Genomic DNA, 11,064 nt, shown 5'->3' on the forward strand with positions numbered 1-11,064 from the left:
TTTAAACAGCGCACCAGGAAAAAGAAATTTTTCGAAAAGCGCTACCTAGGACAATAAATGTAAGCGAGGAGAATATTCGAGTCTAGAGGTGTAGTTTATAGGAGACTAGCACTCCCTGTCTATATGTAACAACAACAACAGATAAATTAATTATGATGAATGCGGAAATTCGCCACATGAGGCGCGGCCCACTACCCCAAGCCAACAACAAATAAATCGTCAATGAAAAAATGGCTAGGAAGCAAGCGAACTGTTGAAGATGATGCATAATGTAAAACCCCCTTTTTTTTGTCGTTTCTTTCTTTTCTTTTCTTCCTTTTTTCGTTTTCTTTTCTTTTTTTTTCGTTTTCTCTCTTTTTTTTCGTTTTCTTTCTTGCCGCCTTCTTTGCTTTTTTCGTTTTCTTCCTATCTCTTCGTTCCCTTTCCTTTTCCGTTCTTCTTTACGAAAGGAATAGCAAGACGGCCTGTGCCTGACTAACCTTTCCTTGCTTTTTTCTCAATAAACATATCCCCCCCCCCCCCGAGACCAGGGAACACGAAGGGACAGACAGAGACTTCGTGTTTGTGCCTGTCCCTTCGTGTTCCCTAGTCTCGGGGTTTTAGATCATGCAGCAAATAAATCGTGACTATGACCTGGGGTGATTCACCACTGGAGAGCGGTACACTACCCCATCACCCCGAAACATTAGACGTGGGATATGAGAATGAGGTTAAAGTTATGTGCAAGTGTATTTGTACGCTCCTCTGCCGTATCTTTTACGCATCTTTTACGCTTTTACGCTTTTACGTATCTTTTACGCACTTTGATGTGTAACTGTAATATTGGCAGGGCCGAATAACGGAGCCCGAGTCTCCGAACAACAGGCAAAGTTGATTAAAGTAAAGACGAGCAGGAAAGAGTAATGAGAGAGTAAAAGTCATAGTTACTCCCCATTCACTCCTCTCTCTCTCTCTCTCTCTCTCTCTCTTTCGTTACAGTGTAAAGTCATTGTTGGTTCTACTACTCCGTACGCCAAGTTCAACAAAAGATGCGCAACAACGTTGCCTTCATAACGTGTCTTCTTGGTTCTCTGTACTTATTTGCATAATGTCAAGCCTCGAGCCAAAAGCACCCCATTTTGCAATCCTCCTACAGGCTACGTCTATAGACATTACGTGAATTATGTCGTGTGTAGGCCTCATATGCCTACTCAAATTAGACGAGACGCGTCCGTTCGTCTGTGTTGCCATCTTTTCCTCGCTGAGTGCGGACTTTCCTGCAGGTCACCATGTGTAGGCATGTTCAGGAATTCTTTTGACATTAAAATCTATTTTGTTCCTTCCTTATTACGATGCGTGCGACATACTTACTCTGTTTATGTGTCGTAACAAAGTTCTACTTGCGTCGTCCCCTTTATTTTGTTCAAGGGCGAGTCCAAAGTCAAGGCACTCATAACGCTGAAGATAAAATAAAAACAGGAAAAAAGAGGTGCAATAGAAGTTGCGTTCGATTCGACACACAGAAAAGCGACACGCAGTTGGTGTCACCAAGCGTTCTATTGCATACACCAAAAATCTTACCCTTCCACTGTTTCCTCTGAAACCTTTTCTGAAGGACTTAATCCGCAACGAATAATATGTATTAATTTAGTAATAGGTAAGTAGGTGAGTAATCCTGCAAAATGCTCGTGGGAAAATGAACTTTTTGCTTTTAATCTGCTCACATCACCTTTATCTAATTTTCACAACTTACATCGAAACGTGACCATGCGAGACAAAACAAAAAATATATTTCCCTGTCCAATCGAGAACCGTTCTGCCAGTCTATAGGCAGGCGGACAAGTCGTCTACCCAGCGGACGGAGAAACGTCTACAGAAGAAAGTTGAGCACTTCGAAAGGTCGGCCCGCTGTTTCTCAATATATGTGATACAATCGATTAAACGATTAAACAGGGATCCATCAGTCAGTATGCCACTAATCAAATTCGAGTCACTGGCTCGCCGTCCACTCACTGTGCAATGACACTCTACATCTTATTAGGACTGTGAGAATATTAATTTTAAAAACCGAAGCAAAAACAAAGCGAATACGAAGCGAATAGTTATGTTGATGTTGGCGAAAAAAAAGTTAATAAATGATAATAAAAAAGGTAATAGTTATGTAACCGAACTATACATGGAGCAAAGTACACATGTACAGCATATGCACGGACGTTCAGATACATGTCTGACATACACATACGGATCTTCGTAACGCAGCCCCACTCGGTTTTGTTTTAACCATCTCTCCTAGCATTTTGGAGCACACGAGTGCAGTTTCGAAACTATTCGAATATATTCGGTTTGGAAGACAGACCGCTACGATTCGACATTCGAATAATAGAATTCCATATTCGATTCGGCATTTCAATCGAATATACCATTATTCGCTTTGGTATCCGAAAAATAAAAAACATATTTGCAGCTGACTCTGTTTAAAGGTATAGCAAAACACGTCCATCTCAAGTACACACACTGCACCACACACGCAAGAGAAAGCGTGGCAGCGGCAGTGCGTGACGTCCAGCAAGCGTGCTGTTTAGTTAGTTACAGAAGAATGCATGTGCTGCCCCGAAAGGTTAGAGCGCATGAGGCACAGCACGCACCTTGCTTTGTAAACTGTACGTACGCTTCAGAACGGCTTTATTTTTGTTTGTAAACATTCACAGCGGCATGAACATCGAGGTCCTATGTTTGGGACTGCGGGATGTAATACAGGGTGTCCCAGCTAAGTGTATACAGATTTTTAATATATATATATAACACTTTTTCCAAGATGAAATGAATTGCAATATAGCATATGCTGAAGGGCACTCCCTAGGAGGGCATTAGCAAAGTCCAAAGGCAATGTCTTAATTAACTTCCATTAATTAACTTGTTAATTATAAAAGCTACAAAGTTGTCCCAACGAGAACATCTGTTCCTTTCGGTCACCTGATATCGTAGCCGTTTGCAGAAAAAAAATCCATTCCATAGATTGCCCGCAAAAAATTAGTGAAGGAACGCCATTTTCTTCTTTATTTTGTTCATTGCGCATCTTCGCAGACGCGTATTTCCTTCATCCCCAACGTGAGAGGGGGAAGGAGCACAGTGCCGCCTCATGCGTCGAAGATGAGCTTTAACTTGCGGAAACTAAACAAAAACAAATGTATCGGGTGAGTCTATCGGAACTGGCCTTATCTTCGTGTTTTCGTGTTTTTTTCGTGTTTTTCGTATTTCGTGTTTTCGTGTATCTTCGTGTTCTGTTTCCTTTTAATCTTTTTCCAGGACGCGAGAGGCGATAGTGTGCTCTTTCTCCCTCTCACATTGGGGATGAAGGAAAGACGCGTCTTCTAAGAAGCGCAATGAACAAAATAAAGAAAAAAATGGCTTTCCTTCACGAATTTTTTGCGGGCGATCTATCGGACGGATTTTTGTTATGGAAACGGCTACGATATCAGGTGACCGAAAGGAACAGATGTTCTCATTGGGACAACTTTGTAGTTTTTATAATTAACAAGTTAATTAATGAAAGTTAATTAAGACATTGCCTTTGGACTTTGCTAATGCCCTGCTAGAGAGTGCCCGTTAGCATATGCTATACTGCAGTTGATTTAACCTTGGAAAAAGTGTTATATATATTTTTAAAAAATCTGTATACACTTAGCTGGGACACCCTGTATATGTTTATTATGGTGAAAAAAGGGAAGGAAAGGTTAGATTTGGGACTACGTTATGTGCGTATGTGGCAAGAAGTTGGAACAACTTGTTCCATTTCGATCGAGAAGTAACTTCATCATCATCATTACAACAAATGCGCGGAGATAGTACGGGAGTATCTCTGATCGAACGCTTGTGGCAGATGCGCCATTTTGTCCAGGTCATGTGACATTGTTTACTTCCGTTTTGCAGCTGGCCACCTATTCCCCGCCAGCGAAAAATCATTACCTGAATGCATTTTGCTTGTGTAAATTACACGGTGCTTTTCACTCAAAATGTAGTCCCTTTTTGCGAATTATCACTGCCTGACGTCGACTGAGTGTGCCTTAGCACCGGTGCCGTTCTAACTTCGCAGTGACTGGCGAGCAGGCCAGGGCTGCATTTGCGAGCGTACATGTTTTACTTACGGACAAAAACTAACCACCGAGATTCAGGGACGTTACAAAACGATGCACAGAAACACCAATCGTGTTGTCCATCAGTCATGGGCACCGTCCTTTTTTAATTTTTTATTTATGTTCTTTTTCTTTCTTTTTTTTGCGGTCATTCGCGTGATGACGTTTGCAATGATGTCTGATATCATGATATTTTACCGCTAGATCACATCCTCATGCACCTGCAGGGAAGCCGTCCATCTCATCCTTCATTCACCGTTTGTTAGTCATCCTTTTTTAAAGTCATCTTTGTCTTTAATCTATCTCATCCTTCTTTCACTGTTTGTTAGTCATCTTTTTTTAAAAGTGATCTTTGTCTTTAATCTATCTCATCATTCTTTCACCGTTTGTTAGTTTATCCTTTATTTCCCAATTCTTTTCTTTTTATTTATTTTATTCTTCTTTTATTTTTTCTGTTTTCTTTGCGGAATAGCAAGCCGACGTCCCGTTTGACTGACCTTTCCTCCCTTTTTTTTCTTTGTTCTAATAAATATATCCCCCCCCCTTCCCGTTGAGTGCCCTAGTGCATACGGACACCTTCCCGTGCTTAAAGTGAAAATTTGCTCCCCAATATAATTGAAACAAATATTTGTGCTCGGAACGTCTGGCTACAAGCAACTCCCATGCTAGCCCTTTCGCGTGGAATCGACGTATTTTCAGTTATTCGTATTTTGTCGCGAGAAGCGACAGCGGGCTCGCACCCATGGGAAGGGGCAAACTGGAGATCTCCTCGTCAGCTCGTGTGTCGTTTCGGCGACGTTCCGCCAGGATGGCCACGTGTGAACGTCCTCTCCTACGGCTCCTCCTCATGTATCTTTAAAAGGACACTGCGTCGTTTGTGATTTAGGAGCGAAATAACCCGAATTTTTTACGCTTTCACTCTTCGTCTCCTTCTCAATAGAGTCGACAATGGCGTGCGGGTTCCCATTGGTCTCCTCAAATGATTTACCCAATCATCGCGCGGGAGACCGTTTGCGGGAACCAATCCGATATCTCCCCGCATTGACACGCCTCTTGAGAAGGAGAGGGAGAGTGCAACCTCAAATTGCGGTTTCTTTCGCTCCTAAATCGCGAACGACGCAACTCATGAATCTCGTTCCTTTTGTGTCGATATCAAGGTAACGACATGTTTCATTCCACGAGGAGAAATGTTTGCACTTTAGTGCCCTTTAAATCACAGCAGCAGGGAGCGGGGAATAGACGACTACCAGAATTGTAGCGCCATCTTTTGTGAGCATTAAGAGAGCCTGCGGAAATACTGGGAAATACGCCCTTTCGTCTTTGATGTTCTGGGCAGAGGTATATCGACCGTGGATTGCTCTTTCGTATAATTTCATTTCTACTACATTTGAACTGATACTTGGCATGACGTTAAAGGCACACTATTTAGTTGCTTTGTACGTTAGTACGTTAGTTGCTTGTACGTCTGCCCTGCCCAGACGGGGGTTCGGTCCCCCTTTGCAAGGGAAATGAACAAATAAAAAAGAACATCTGCTCTACACTGAAAACTGCTATTGTTAGCCACAAGTTGTCGGCGATCTTCACCGTCACACACCATCGTGTTCTTTCTTTGCAAGATTGGGTATGCTGATTTTTTACAGCATTATCTGCTGAGGTAAAGGATAAAGATGTCGATATGTTATTTACCGAGAACGACGTTATTTCGAAAACCGAATCTGTGCGCTGTGCCCGAGCTCGCCTTGTTCGAGGTCTCGTCGACGTTTCCATGGCCAACCCGAATGCAGTTGCGGTAAGTATGAGAGTAACTATACAATCCCCTTCAGTGCAGTCAATTAATAAAGAAACCTCGCACCGCTGCGCGTTCGCACAGAGAATAACGTGAAGATACACGCGCAATGCTCCGGAGGACGTAAATCCCAGAGTTCACAGCGCGGTCTCGCGCTGCTTTCTGGGATCTATGCAAGTCGACTGCAATGAAATTGTACGGGCTCATTGACCAGCCATGTGGCTCAGGACTGTTGAATTTACTTTTAAAAAGTATCTGCGTTACAGTTACCGATACCCGTGGGAGTAAATACACTGATACAGTTACAGATACTTCCAAATATGTATTCAGTACTTTTACAGTTACGTTCCTCATTAAATTGATGGGGTTAATTTAGTGAGCTGTTATTAGTTGCATTACGATTAATAAAGCAGATTGCCTTAGGTGGGGGTATGAAAGTTCATCAAATGAAAAACCCCAGTTTACCTTAGGTTACATGACGCGATAACGCATAATGTTCTTCATTCCTTTTTGCTTATTGATAGCGCACACACCCCAGATATGAACCATTAAATATATTTATTCCGAGAAAATAGACTGCACACTGACCAGATAGGGGGGGGGGGGGGGTATGTTTAACAGAATGAAAAGAAAGAAAAGACAAATGGACAGCCAGGCTTATGCAGGCTTGCTATTCTAAAACAGAAAGAAACTCAAAATAAACACACAAAAAAGAAAAAGAAAGAAAGTGCAGTACAGGCACGACATGGCACAAGAAAGGCCAGTCAGAGGGCAGACGCAAGGCCCGAGTCTTTCAGGAAGCGGAGCAGGGCTGTGGTGACGGCCCACTGGGTAGGCCGAGGGTCGGCACCAAGGAGGGTGGTCATGGACATTGTATTGCAGCCAAGCTGCTTTAGACGGCGACGGAGGGCTTGCCGTTGGGGAATATGCACCAGATAGCACGCATTAACAAGCCAGCAACTTATCTCAGCTGTTTGTTTGCTTTCCTTTTTAACATTTCTCATCATCACTTGCATATCTTCTGTTTGCACGAAGGAGCACAGTCATTTCAAAATAATTCTGCGTCCCGCGGGTTCGAAGATTTGTGCTGACGAGACCCCCAAGCTAAATAACTGATCCACCGCGGCACCCAGCTTGGCAACCCAGTGTTATATTTGAGAAATACAGACTTCAGCACTGGGAATGATTGCAATGCAGTAAGGTCAGGTTACTTATACGAACTGCGCCACCCGTTTTTGGCGCTCGGTGTTTGTGTTTTGTGTCCTTCCTTTTTTAGCGCTTTTACCCATCTCGGTGTTGATGAAGGTCGTCGCTCATGTTTTTTAATGAGAAACGATACTCCGAAAAATAATAAAATTTACTGGAAAAAGTGACTGAGTTACAGATAAACGTACTGCCGTGAAAACGTATCTGATGCTTCACACGAGATACACAAAAAGTTACTGAATACACGTACTCAGTTACTTTTACTCAGTTACTTCACAACCCTGGCTGGCTGCCCATGGTGCTATGCATGGCATCATTACCTACTCTTCGAGAAGGAAAGTCTCAAGACTGTGCGCAGGTCAACGCATCCACCCGCATTCAGGCGTCGTCGCCAACACGCAACACAGGCATAACCGTAATCTAGTGTGGAACATTCGAAGACTTGATCGCGCCAGAAAGCGCGCTTTTCAAAACCTTGTCTAAAAACAGAGACCAGACACCTGAATCATCGACCTGCCATAACACATGTGCTAGAGAGCTCGCTGTTGTATAATATGTTTCAACCCGCTATCGTACCAGCTTTTTATTACTTATCATGCTAGTTCTAGAAAGTACTATTTAAATTCGAGCCACATCGCTCGTACCCTTTCCCTTGATCGTTTCGCAGAAGAGCCTTGCTCACGCCCAACGCCAAGGTTCGCCGGCTTCCCCAGTGCGAGTGTTGGCACAAAATTTTGCAGACGACATCATTTGCATTAACGTATTCTAATTGCGCAGCTCGCCGCAGCCGGCTATTGCTTTGTTTCTGAAAATAACTGCAGCGTTTAGAGGGAACGCCCGTTATCCAGCCTTTATTCTTTGCCACCAGGGGGCAAATTGTTGCTCAAGTTTCCTTCAAGTAGGCATGCTTGCCTCATTCATCACCTCCATCCGATTGTTACTCGTGCTGTGTTGCCAACTCAAATGTATTAAGTTTCACCGCAGCATTCGCTGCTTTTTCTTCTTTTTTTTTCTGTCACACTCTAAGAAAAAACAGGAGTAAAATGGGGGGTAATTGCAGGTTTTGGTCCCCTAGACTGCATTTACTCCCGATTTTAGTCCCCTAACCCCGACATTTACTCCCCAGGACTGCAAATTGTCACTGAACTTCAAAAATGGTCTCCCGAATGCAAGAGTCTACGTAAATATGTACTCTTGGTCAATTTGGCGGCATAAGGCTGTATAACTCAGCCAACTTGACAGTTTTCCACCCAAACAGAGTAAGAAGCAGTTAGCGCTTCTTTCTTCGCAAGTTGTGCCCTATGTATGTCGCAAGATTTTTTATCACTCGATATATCACGGTTGACGGTTTGATTCAAAGTATTTTCATGCATGCACACGAATTATGTACCTGGGACTCTTAGAACAGAGCGTGAAGTGCAGTCTCTACTCTGTGACACTCATTTACTCCCGTGCATTTACTCCCGAAAGGGACTATTTTTTGTGGCAATGCACTTAGTCCCCAAAAGGAGTAAAACTTCTACTTTTTTTTTCTTAGAGTGTACGATGTTTCTTGCCGAATGACGCTCACTTCGGCGCCGAGTAACCGGGTACGGCAATTACGGTTGAGTTCTCCACTGCCGCATTATGTTGCACCATATCGCAAGTCGACAAAGCGCCCTGTTGCGCAGGGTTGTCTAAGTGCGGTCTCATGCCGGCGTCCCACAGGTTATCATGACAATTGCTGAGTGAGAACAGAATGAGCCGTTCCGAATAATGTGGCCTGGCAAGTTGTGAACACAATAGGCCCGCGTGATTTCTAGCGTTCTGCTATCTCGTTCTGCGTGTGTCACGGCAGCAGGTGCCGCTTTTGCGCCCATAGGTATCCCTCCCCCCCCCCCCCTCATTTCTCCAGGGTGTCCCAGAAAACGTGTCATTGAATTATAATAAAAAAACTACGCCATCTAGAATCATGCGGTCAACAGCGTTTGTTCTTATTAGGTTTTTGCCACCTCCTAATGTGAATGTCATGTACTCCAAGTTTAATTATGTAAATATTTGCGAACTGAACTCGGAAATTTGCCAAGTAAATGTCACTTTTTTACCCCACCAATATGAAGAGCGTGCCGAGTTCACTCAAATTCATGATAATTCCCAGTGATATTCACGAGCTATCCCATCGGAAAAAATAGCCGAATATCATGCTTTTCGGAGCACCGGACCATAGCGCGCGATGACTTTTTGAGCGCAATCGCTCTCAATGCGACGAAAGGAGGTTCCGAAGCCCAGCCCACAGAGTGATAGTAGAAAAAGTAACACTTCCTAAAGTGTGGAGAGGGAAAGCATTATCCCAGCGAAAGTCGAACGTGATAAGCCGTGCCTGTTTTATCTCTTTCTGCAATGTCGGTGAGGACTGGGTTTCCAACCTCCTTTCGTCGGACTGACAAAGATTGCGCTGAAAAATTCATCGTGCGCTATTCTGTGCGACCTCCGTAGAGCATGATGTTCGGCTATTTTTTCCGATCGGATAGCTCCTGAATGTCCCTGTAAATTATCTTAGTAAATTAGACACGCTCTTCACATTGGTGGGGTAAAAAAGTGACCTTTACTTGGCAAATTTCCGACTTAAGCTCGCAAAAATTTACATAATTAAACTTACGTTACACGATGTTCACATGAGGAGGTGGCAAAAACCCAGTAAGAACAAATGCCATTGACCGCATGACTCTAGGTGGTGTAGTTTTTTTATTATAATTCAATGACACGTTTTCTGGGACACCCTGTATACAACGCAATGCAGTATATCGGACGTCAAAGTTCTTAAGATGAAAACTTTTTTTTTCTTTAAATGGCAACAAGCATTCTATTTCGAGTAATAATTGGCAAACAGAAGAAAAACGACACTAACTCACAAGACACCGCGCCGTTGTCGGCACTGCCATCTGTTGGTGGCGCGTTTCTTGACGCGTACAATATAAAATACGCTGAGGCAGTCACGCTTAGCGAATCTGATTGTCACATTTTTGGAAGATGAGTTACGAACGACGATGTGCAGAGAGAAACCTCACTTCATAGCCAGAACGCGCCGCGCACTCCTCGTCGCATTACCATTCACTGTCATGCATTCCTACTCACCACTGTATGACCATCCAACCATACATCGATGCTGATCTTGAGTGGTCCTGTTGCAATGACGTCAGTAACACATTTTCTACCGGTGTGTACGCAGGTATAAACACAATAGTGAGTTTTAGCATAACATAGGCTGTCGCCTTTGCGCACGTAAAGGACAGCGTTGGTGGTCCCGCGTGCGCGCAAGCAGAGCTTTGCGCGTTGCGGAAAACCACCGCAGCGTCCTTTACGTCTGCAAAGGAGGCAGCGTACGTTATACTAAAACTCACTAATCATTCCAGAATATGCTATATCTCACGATAGATTCAATGTACGTCACAGTAGACTCAGTACTTTCTTAGTGTGCGTCCCGCAGGGGGCTTTGCCACAAATGAAAAAAAATGAAGTGTTCTGAGTACTGACTGGATCTTGCTACTGCAAGAAGGAAGGATACAATCAATGACGTCGGCAACGCCCAAAAAGCAAAAATAGCTATCTCTTGTCAGCGCAGGGCATGATAAGAAACCTGATTGTTATCAGTTTGAAAGCAAAATGCCAGATATCGCTCCAAACACTTGTCTCATAGCCGGCCACCGTAGCTTTTTCTTTAAACGGTCTAAAAAATCCATTACGTATCTACCGATTCCTTGTAATGGGCAAGTGAAATTGGACATGTTCATGCTAGTGGGCATGTGTCGAGTACCAGCATGGTGAGGCTCTTAGCATGGCTGATCTTTCCCTTTCTTTTTACTTTTATTTTTTATAAACATAGGCTTTATAGGCTATTTATAAGCATAGCCTTTTTGTTTAGGCTCCACCTAGGGGACGCCGGCAGAGACACAGACGCTTATTTGCGGATAAAACGGACCG

General features: G+C 43.5%; 1 protein-coding gene across 2 annotated transcripts in view; it reads right to left on the reverse strand.

Moving 5' to 3' along the window:
* LOC135396165 (ice nucleation protein-like) overlaps nucleotides 1-10,591 on the reverse strand; it is a 59,165-nt gene extending 48,574 nt beyond the window's left edge. The window contains exon 1 of one of the 2 annotated variants that reach the window (XR_010423336.1): nucleotides 10,514-10,591. The gene's annotated coding sequence lies outside the window, so the exon portion shown is untranslated. Of the gene's footprint in view, nucleotides 1-10,218; nucleotides 10,267-10,513 lie in introns of those variants that run through there. The other variant, XM_064627196.1, reaches the window with a different exon arrangement.
* Between the last annotated feature and the right edge of the window lie 473 nt (nucleotides 10,592-11,064).

The sequence above is a fragment of the Ornithodoros turicata genome, chromosome 5 (genome assembly GCF_037126465.1).
Source record: "Ornithodoros turicata isolate Travis chromosome 5, ASM3712646v1, whole genome shotgun sequence".
Classification (NCBI taxonomy): Eukaryota; Metazoa; Arthropoda; class Arachnida; order Ixodida; family Argasidae; genus Ornithodoros; species Ornithodoros turicata.